This window comes from Sarcophilus harrisii, chromosome 1 (genome assembly GCF_902635505.1).
Source record: "Sarcophilus harrisii chromosome 1, mSarHar1.11, whole genome shotgun sequence".
Classification (NCBI taxonomy): domain Eukaryota; kingdom Metazoa; phylum Chordata; class Mammalia; order Dasyuromorphia; family Dasyuridae; genus Sarcophilus; species Sarcophilus harrisii.
This window is the reverse complement of record NC_045426.1, coordinates 31788664-31799560: the sequence shown is the minus strand read 5'-3', so window position 1 is coordinate 31799560 and position 10897 is coordinate 31788664.

Here is a 10897-nt window from a genome sequence, read left to right as displayed (position 1 = left end):
CCTATTTTTTCATAGCCCCTCTAAGTATCATTCTCCTTTTTGTCATCTTGATGAGTGTGAATCTCAAAATTGCTTTAGTTTTCATTTCTTCAATTGGTAGTGATTTAGAGCATTTTTTCTCCTGACTATGTAGAGTGCTTTTTACCTTGACAACTGTCTGTTCTTATGTTTAGACCATTTATTAAATGGTGAATGACAGTTTTTCCTATAAATATGAATTGTTTCCTTATATATCTTTGAAATGTGGCCTTTATTAGAAAATTCGCTACAAGGATTTTTTTCTCAGTTGTTTCCCCTTTAATTTTAGCTTTTTTCTGGATATTTTTGTGTAAGAACTTTTTATTTTATGTAATCAAAATGTTTCATTTTATTTTCTGTGATCTTCTCTTTGAAAAATGTCTGCTGTTATTTTCCCACAGTTGCATATTTATCTTCTAATTCTACCATCTTTGCTCTGTATCACTTTCTGTCTTGCAGATTTCTTTTTTTATTTATTATTTCTCATTTCTATAACAAAATATTCTAATACACTGGTTTGCTTTCAAATACTCAGAAATATATGTGATCTCATTGATCTGAGTTTTTCTCCAATGAATGCAGATCCCAACCCATCTATACCTGTCTGTCAGCTCTTCTTCAATTATTAGACCTAGATGTTGTTTTTTTTTCCATCATTTCAAGTTCAAAAAGACCTAAATGAACTGGTCCACAGTGAAATGAACAGAACTTAAGGAACAATTTATTCTATTAAAATATTGTAAAGACAAAACACCTTGGAAAGACTTTGGGATTCTAATCCATGTTCTAACCAGCCATGATCAAGGGAGCTGATGATAAAGAATGCTTGTTAACATAGTGGAAATAGATTTAAGATGAAGGATGAGATATATTTGTGCATGGTCACTATGGGAATTTATTTTGCTTGAGTATTCATATTTCTTACAAGGTTTTTTTTGGTTTTGTTTTTAGTTTTCCCAATGGTGTAGAGGGGAGAAAAAATTAAATGCTTGTTATTGAAGAAAAAAAAACCTTAGGATAAAGTTCTAATCCTAATCTTAACGTTAATGCTTTTAAACATAGTAGTGGGATCATTGAAATAAAGGTATATTAAGTTTATAAACTCTTATTTTATATCTCAAAAGAAATTGCAACAATTTACAATTCCTCCAGTGATATGACACATTGACTGCTTCCCCACAGCTCCCAAAGTTGATGAGTCCAGAGTTAGTTAGATAAAAATGTAATTGGAAAATATTTTTTAAAAAATAAATAGAAATACAATAAAATGTTATTAATTTGTGGTATTCTAAGTTAATATGGGCCCAAAGAAATCATCATATACAATTAAGTGGCCTATTTGAATTTGACACCACTAAATTAGATTCCATAAACAGAAGACATTGATGATATTATTTTAAAATATTCAAATGAATCTGTGATCTCATTTATCTAAATTATTCTGCATATCTTGTTTTCATGCTACCTCCCTCCTTAGACTGAGAAATCTTTAAGAGAAAGGATGATTTTTTAAAATCTTTCTTTGCACTTGGCACTCTGCCTGGTACATAATAGGTACTTAATAAATGCTAGTTGATTAACATTATCTCCACCAATGCAGATCACACTCCAACCATGTCTGCCCATTCTGTATGTACTGTTTGTGTCCATATCCTTCCATAATGGGTTGCAGGAAGAGGATTCCATCCACCCAGTAAGAAGTCTTCTCTTTCCCCAGTGTCAAAAGGATAGCAGTGGGTTATATTAAAATGAAAGAGAGAAGAATGGAAGAGATTCCAGAAAGACAAAAAAAAGGGTGAAGGGAGCAAGAGAGAGAGGGACAAATGAATGAAAAAAACAAATAAATTGACCAATAAAAAAGATTCTTTGGAGGCCAACAATTTTACAGAATCCCTTTAAAGTGTAATCTGCTGTATGTGTGTGAATGAAGGATGAGCTCAGGATAGTTCAGAAGAAAGCATAAAGCCAAAAACTAAGTTATAACTTGGCAGAGTATGCTGGAGTCATCTCCTGGCTCAGGAGAGATTGTTAAATTTTCATTGTGAGCATTTACACTTGGAAACTGTCAAACACTAGAAATTGGGGCTTGATTTCCTCTTTGATTCTCTAGACAAGATGTATCAAATATAAGGCTCACAACACTCCCATGGGGCAGAACCAGATTAAAATGTGATTAGGAAATATTTAACAACATATAATACAATAGAACATAGATAATGTGAACATATAGTTTTCTTTGTTAATGTGTGACCCAGGAATCCTTACATACCATTTGATGTACCCCATTTCCATTTGAGTTTGTCACATCTTATCTAGGCATAAGAAAGTGATGGAGAAAATATCAATAATGAAGAATAAACCCTGTGTGCAGGTTTTAAAAAATTTTTTTTTTGAGAACTGATTGTTAAACACTTACTAGCACACTCTTTGTTTATAGTCAAGCACAAGCCTGGGTGAGAAGTATGATAATCAGATAAGAATTAGGGAAAAAACCTCAAAAAATTAGAATGAAAAGGACCTAAGATCATGGTTGTCAGAAGAAAGTACTTAAAAAATGGAAATTCAAGAGTCTGAATAATTACAAAATGGATTAAAAAAGAAAATTCTGATTAGGTTTGAGAACAAGTCACTACAGATGTCCAAATGTGGTTATTTAGCTCTCATGTATGGAACAGTATGAGCTCTTCTAGAGCATCCTAGAAAAACTGGGAGTCGGGGGAGAGATAGTTTATTTAAATCCAGCCTCGGCCATTTAATTCATTCTGCACTTACCAATCAAGTTGTTAAACCACTCTGACTCTAAAAGGAACTATCTAAGACCTATTTAAATAGCTGACAATTTGAGTTATAGTGAAAGGGAGTTCCCTTATTGATGAAATCATACACTTCATACATCACAAAACACTGTAAACTCTTGTTATATCTTGTTGTATACAAGATATACAAATATATATATATATATATATATATATATATATATTACATTAACATATTATTGTTATATCTGTTATATCTTTACCTGCTCTGTGAAGTAGTATAAGTTTAATTATCCCACTTAGATGAAAAAACTGAGCCTCTGAGAGGTTAAAAATTTTAGCCATTAAACAGCAAAGTTAGGATTTGAACCCACACATCCTAACTTGGAGACAGCTAGGTGGCTCAGGAAATAGAGTGGACAGGACCTGGAGTCAGGAAGACCTGACAAATGTGGCTGTGGACACTTATTACTTGTATAATCCCAGGCAGATCATTTACCCCTGTTTGCCTCAATGAGCTGGAGAAAGTAATGGCAAACTTCTTCAGTATTTTGGCCAAGAAAACCTCAAATGGGGTCATGAAGAGTCGGACATGACTCAAATGACTGAACAACAACAAAGCTTGGCAGAATTGGTTAAAATTACAGTCAAATGATATGAACAGACAATTTTCAGATGAAGAAATTGAAACCATTTCTAGTCATATGAAAAGGTGCTCTAAATCACTATTGATCAGAGAAATGAAAATTAAGACAACTCTGAAGTACCACTACACACCTCTCATATTGACTAAAATGACAGAAAAAGATAATGACGAATGTTGGAGGGGATGCGGGAAAACTGGGGCACTAATACATTGTTGATTGAACTGTGAACTGATGCAAGCATTCTGGAGAGCAATTTGGAATTATGCCCAAAGAGTTATCAAATTGTGCATATTCTTTGATCCAGCAGTATTTCTCCTGGAATTATATCCCAAAGAGATCTTAAAGAAGGGAAAGGGACCCACATATGCAAAAATGTTTGTGGCAGCTCTTTTTGTATTGGCAAGAAACTGGAAACTGAGTGGATGCCCATCAATTGGAGAATGGCTGAATAAATTATGGTATGTGAATGTTATGGAATATTATTGCTCTATAAGAAATGACCAACAGGATAGTTTCAGAAAGGCTTGGAGAGACTTACATGAACTGATGTTAAGCGAAGTGAGCAGAACCAGGAGATTATTGTATACTTCAACAACAAGACTATACGATGATCAATTCTGATGGACATGGCTCTCTCTTCAACAATGAGATCGACCAGTTCTAGTTATCCTGTGATGAAGAGAACTATCTACACCCAGAGAGAAGACTGTGGGAACTGAGTGTGGTTTACAACATAGCATTTTCACTCTTTTTGTTATTTACTTTCTCATTTTTTTCCCAGTTTGATTTGATTTTTCTTGTGCAACAAGATAATTTTATAAATGCATATATTGGATTTAACATGTATTTCTATCATGCTTAATATATATTGGAGTACTTGCCATCTAGGGGAAGTGGTAGGGGAAGGGGAGGAAAATTGGAACACAAGGTTTTGCAGGGGTTAATGTGGAAGAATCATACATGCATATGTTTTGAAAAATAAAAAGTTTTAATTTTTTTTTAAAAAGTGCAAAAAAAAAAAAAAAAAAGACCAACATTACACACCATATACCAAAATAAACTCCAAATGGATTTATGATTTGGACATAAAAGTTGATATAATAAACAAATTAGAAGAACAAGGAAGAATTTACCTTTCAGAGCTATGGGTAGAAGAAGAGTCCATGACTAAATAAATGAATGAGAACATTATAGGACACTTATTATAAGAAATTTTAAAAATCATTTCACAAATATATTGGAGTAAAACTTAAAAGTGAACAATTAATTAGGAAAAAAATCTTTGCAATAACTGTTTCTGATAAAGGTCTCATTTCTAAGATATATAAGGAATTTATTCAAACTTATAAGATTAAGATATGAATGGCCAGTTTTCAAAGAAATAAATGCAAGCTATCAATAATCAATTGGGAAAATGCTATAAATTATTAATATTTTTTAGAAATGTAAATTAAAGCAATCCTGAGATTCCACTCCACACTCATTAAGTTAGCAAGGATGACAAAAGAGGAATGACAAATATTGGATGGGCTATAGGAAAACAGGTACACTGGTGCATGACTGATAAAGCTGTGAATTAATCCAGTCATTCTGGAAAAATACTTTAGAATTATGCCCTCAAAATTACTAAACTGTGTAAATATATCCTGTCATTTAGTCATACCAGTACTAGGCCTATATTCCACACCTATTCTCCAACAAAATCAAAGAAAAAAGACCTACCTGTATAAAAATATTTATAGTAGTTCTTTTCATGTTAGTCCCAAACTAGAAACTAAGGGGGGATTCTATTGGGGAACGGACAAAGAAATTATGGAAAATATGAATGCAATGGAATATTATAATACAATAAGTGACAAAAATGAACAATTTCAGAGGAAACTAAGAAGCTGAGCAGAGTGAGCAGAAATAAGCTTACAATTAATACAATGATCACATTACAGAGAAAAACAGCTTTGAAAGACTTTAGAACTCTGATAAATCTTAATTCTAAAAGAATGAAGATGAACCATAGCATTCACTTCTTGCTTAAGAGGTGATCAACTTAAAATACGGGAAGAAATGTACATTTCTGGAGATGACCAATGTGAGAATTTGTTCTGCTGAATTATTAAATATTTTGGTGAGAGTTATTTGCTTGTTTTATTTCTGTTCAGTTGAGGGGGAGGTAGTGTGAAGGAGAGATTTTTTTATTCCAGAATATGAACCGCCTTCCTGTATCCTGATCAGAAAAAAATGGGCCTTTGTTCAGTATTTGAAGGTCTTGCAGATTTGGCCTCTATTCCCTCTTCCCTACTCAACTAAATGCATTTATCAGGACATAATCTGGATCTATCTGGTAGAGATAATATAGTGATAAGAAAAATCTTCCCAAACAGGTTAGGACTTGCTAATGAATGACTAGGAAGTCCATTAGGAGTACCGTGCTAGAAAATAATTGACTGAAACACATTTAAAACTTGTGAGGAATTAGAAAATCAAAAGCAATAAGGCAAAATATAGACCTATCTCCTAAAGTGATTGTTAGAAGGAGCAATCCTCAATGGCTTTGCCTTCCTATGTTAACATGGTGGGTTGTGAAAATTTTTAAAAAGATAAAATGTCTTTTTCTAAAGCTCCTAGAAAGAAATCTTAACCTCATTTCCAAAAGTACTTGATTGCTTGGAGTAGAGATTTCTCATCTTTTTTTGTGTGTCCCAACTCCATTGGTAGTCTGAAAAAGCCTTTGAGATCCTTCTCAGAATAATATTTGTTGCTTATATTCATGACTAAAAAAATATTAAATTGCAGCTAGAAAGCAGTAAAAAATAAAGATTTTCCTATTTCAACTTATAAGGCTGTGGCTACATAGTTGAAAAGTCTCGGTGTAGACTAAAGTGCCAAAGACAAAGTTGGAAGGTTAGAAAGATGAGAATGAGGAATGAAAAGTAAATCCTGTACTTGTGAGAAGAGATGGATGAAAGTGATTTAGAGATTTTCAGATTTGGGAGGAATCTTAAAAGTCATGTTGTCTATCTTTCTGAGTAGATGAATTCCTATTCTGTATCTAGAACAAAGATTGAAGCTTTTGAGAGATCATTTTTAGTAATAAGAAATTCACTATGAGGCAACCCATTGCATTTGGATCAATCACAATTGTTAAGTAATTTATTTATTTATATTATCATTGTTGTTGAGCAAATGATCAGGACTGAATTTTGAGAATAAGAAGTGGATTGTCAGATGGTACTTTGATAAAGTACGGAAATAACTCCAGAAACTATTCCAAAAGAATTCAAATAAGAATTCTGTAGAGTCATTTAAATCACATATTAATAGACTTGTTTTGCATGCACTGTATGAATCAGATATGTTCCACTTTCATCATAATAATGACCTAATCACCATAGTCTAAAATAACCTTTATAGAGTTCAGGAAATGGAAATCTATGTAGAACTGAGGGACTACATATTCAAATACTTAAAGGACATTGTGACCTCATGCTATGGCAGTTCCCCTTCCAGTGATGGAAACTATGCACCCATCTATGCTATGTCAACTATGCAATTCATGTCCTCCAATAAAGTCAATGTAAAAGGTCAACCTTTCCTTGATTTCTCTGGGTGTACCAATCCAGCACTTTGGCTCTATAACCTCATCACTTAAGTAACCTGCCATCTTTTTAATTCATACATATATGAGGGAAATTTTCACATTTGGAGGCAAGAAACTAAGTTCACATCTTGGTTCTGTCACTTATTTAAAAGGGAATGGAAGGGGGAGAGAAAGAAGGAGAGAGGAAAAAGAGGAAGAGAAAAGGTGAAAAAGAAAGGGACAGAAAAAGGAGAAAAGAAATGGAAAGGAGGAAGAGAAGAGAGGAAAGAGAGGGAGAGGGGAAGAAATAAAAAGAAATGGAAGGAAAAGAGTAAAGAAGGAGGAGAGAGGAAAAATAATCCTAATATTTTAGAGCTGGAAAATTAGCTACCCCCAGTCCAATTCTCCCCATTTATGAATGGCAGATCTGAAACTCAGTGAGTTTGGTTTGCTCCAAGTGATATTTCTAGTTAGTGACAAACCTGGAATTAATCAGTTCTCCTTATTAATGTATCCTTTCTTTAAAAAAAAAAAAAAAAGAAGAAGAAGAAGTTTCACACAGAGAAGAAAAATTGAATGTTGCTTAATGAGAAGTACCTTCTAGCTATTGTGAGAGTTATGGTAGGCTGCAAAATAAATGGTGAATGTTATTAGCTATCGGAATTGGCTATAAGTTATCTGAATGTGGTTGAGAGTAATAATGATACCTGACATTTATATAGCATTTTAAGGTTTGTGAAATCCTGTAGGCAGATCATCTCAGCTGAGCTTCTCAACTCTCCAAGGAGGTGAGTGTTATGATGACACCTATCTTATGGATGATGAAACTGTGATCTGGGACAGGTCACTCCACCTTCTCCCTTTCCTTATCAGTATGTAAGGGTGGGGTCGTTTAATTTAATCAAGTTATCCCAGCCCATTTAAAATATGTGATAAGGGGACCAAACCAAGGGGAAAACAATCAATTTTAATCCTAGGCTGTTATATTTAATAAGAGTACAAGCTTTGATTAAGAGCAAAAGATATTGAAACTGGGATGGTATTACATAGGAAAAAAAGTTCAGCTCAGATGGGGAAACTTGGTTACAACCTAGGGGTTGGTTATTCATTACCAAGTTAGTCAGAGCTGAAATCAGTTGTGAGACTGGATTAAGTGTGGCCTTCTAGTAAAACCTCCAGAAGGAATCACTTTGGCAGGGCCTTAGTGTTAGGCTTAGTGAGGTCTTGTACCCTGTAACTCTTGGGCTATTACAAGACCTTTCATTCTTAAAGGGTCCAGGGGATATTGGACTTAACCATTTTCTCCCTAGTATCCTAGCAGCATATCCACATTTGCTGATAGCAGTGTGTGCATTTGGAATCAAGGACAGACTTGATATAGAATCATAGCTCCCCAAAGAGTACAGGAAAGAAACTACACCATTTCTAAGGACACTTTCTTCGCTGCATTCAAGTAGAAGAAAAGGACTTCTAGTAACCGAAAACTGTGAGCTACCCCTTTGACACATGTTTTCAACAATCCATTTTCCTCTGGATTCTATATATACACGAGTGGGAGGGTGTGCCACAGACTTGGAAGGACATTTTGTACCAAATTTTGTACCAAAGAAATATCTCTTTTTAAAAGTGACCAGACTGACTGACTAAATTCCTCAATGATAGTATTGGGGAAAACACACTGGTGGGGGCTCAGGCTGAAAATCATTTTCTATCTTCTTGGGGACTTTGAGAGATGTAGCCTAGCTCTAGAATCCAAGACTCTGTACGAGTTGGAGTCGAGATTAAAAACCACACCTGGAATGCTCTCCCACTTCTGAATTTTAGTGTCTTCCCTCTGTTAATGATTTCTTATTTGTCCTGTATGTAGCTGGTATTGTGTGTGTGTGTATATACACATATTTAAATAGATAGATGGATGGATAGATAGATAGATAGGTAGATAGATTGATAGATAGTCTTGAACATTAGATTGTGATCTCCCTGAGAGGAACTGTCTTTTGCTTTTTCTTTTTTTTCTTTTTTTTTGCTATCACAGTGCCTGGCATATAATTAGTGTTGTTTGTCCTTCATTTTTTTTTTTAATAGCCTTTTATTTATAGGTTATATGCATGGGTAACTTTACAGCATTAACAATTGCCAAACCTCTTGTTCCAATTTTTCACCTCTTACCCCCCACCCCCTCCCCCAGATGGCAGGATGATCAGTAGATGTTAAATATATTAAAATATAAATTAGATACACAATAAGTATACATGACCAAAACGTTATTTTGCTGTACAAAAAGAATCAGACTCTGAAATATTATACAATTAGCTTGTGAAGGAAATAAAAAATGCAGGTGGGCATAAATATAGGGATTGGGAATTCAATGTAATAGTTTTTAGTCATCACCCAGAGTTCTTTCTCTGGGCGTAGCTGGTTCAGTTCATTACTGCTCCATTGGAAATGATTTGGTTGATCTCTTTGCTGAGGATGGCCAGGTCCATCAGATGTCCTTCATTTTTGAAGAGGGCTAATGGTATCATGGGATGATATCTTGATTCGCGTGTGAATTGTATTTACACAAAGTAGAATCATACAAAGTCATCAGCCTTACACTTTTTTCCAGACTCATCAAAGTCCAGTAGCAAGACGAAAGTTTAAAAAAAAATGGCAATGGATGATCTGGGTGTCTTCAATGTCCAATCAAACTCCAAGCACTCCACAAAACCTACTTCAACTGCTTCATGGTCATTCAAATAAACTGTTCCCATCTACCCATTCCATTGGAGGAGAACATGAATCTTCAGATGATTGGGGTAGACACACCCCTAACTCACCAATGGGTTTGGGCCTATTGATTACCCTCAACCTGGCTGCTGCACATACAACATGTTCTTACAGACACAGCTTGGGAGTTGAGAGACAAGTAGACTCCAAAGATGGACAAAAAGCCCTGAAAAGGAATTGGTAAACCCTCACATCTGAGGTGTTAGTCCTCCTTTAACACCCCTAACACTCCCTGGCATAGACACTTAATAAATGTTTATTGATTGAGCAGTAGTAGTGCCATCATTGTGGCCCCGGGTTCCTGAGTCTAAGAGCAAACTTGGAGTCCGGATTCAAATCCTATCTCAGTTACTTATAAATTATATGATCTTGGACAAGCAATACAACTTTTTTCAAGCTCAGTTTTCACATCTGTAAAATGAGTGTACAAATAACTACAATCCTTCACAAGGCTGTTGTCAGGCTCCCATGAGATGACATATGTGAAGTGTCTAGTCCTTCTTATAATACCATCGCTATCATCATTTGTTCCACTAGATGCATAGAAATAGATATAATTGTGTATGCATAATTTATATTTAATTGGGTTCATTATAATTAATGCAGACTTCTTTTCTCAGAGGCGTCTCATATAGAACAGTTGTCAGTTTTAGCTTTGACCATTTGACCAGATTTCCTGTTTAGGAAATAAAATGTTTATTCTTGCATTTTGAGACGCATAATAAACCTGAAAATACTTCTTCTCTTTTCTAATTCATCACCGCTTCATTCACCTTTTGGCGTTCTGCTCTACTGAGTCTCTGTGGCTAGGAAGGAATAGGGTCTGAAAGACCCTGCCTTGGGTGAGTATAGCTATCTCAATAGGGCTCCAAGATTGACCTTTGCAACTGGTGGATGGGAAGGTGAGCTTGTTTTCTTCAAGAAGTCAAGTCAGAAGGTTTCTTTTTTTTTCCAGAGGGTATCCTGGAACTCTTGGTCCAAAAGGTTTTCATATCTGGTCTTGAATTCAGTAGCAATATTTCCACCTCAGTTGAGCTGAAGGATACACCTGGGTAATTATGGTGTGGTATGATGTGTGGTGAGTGTGTGTGTATGTTGAGAGGGTGGGGAAGGAGCAATATTCAATTCTGCTT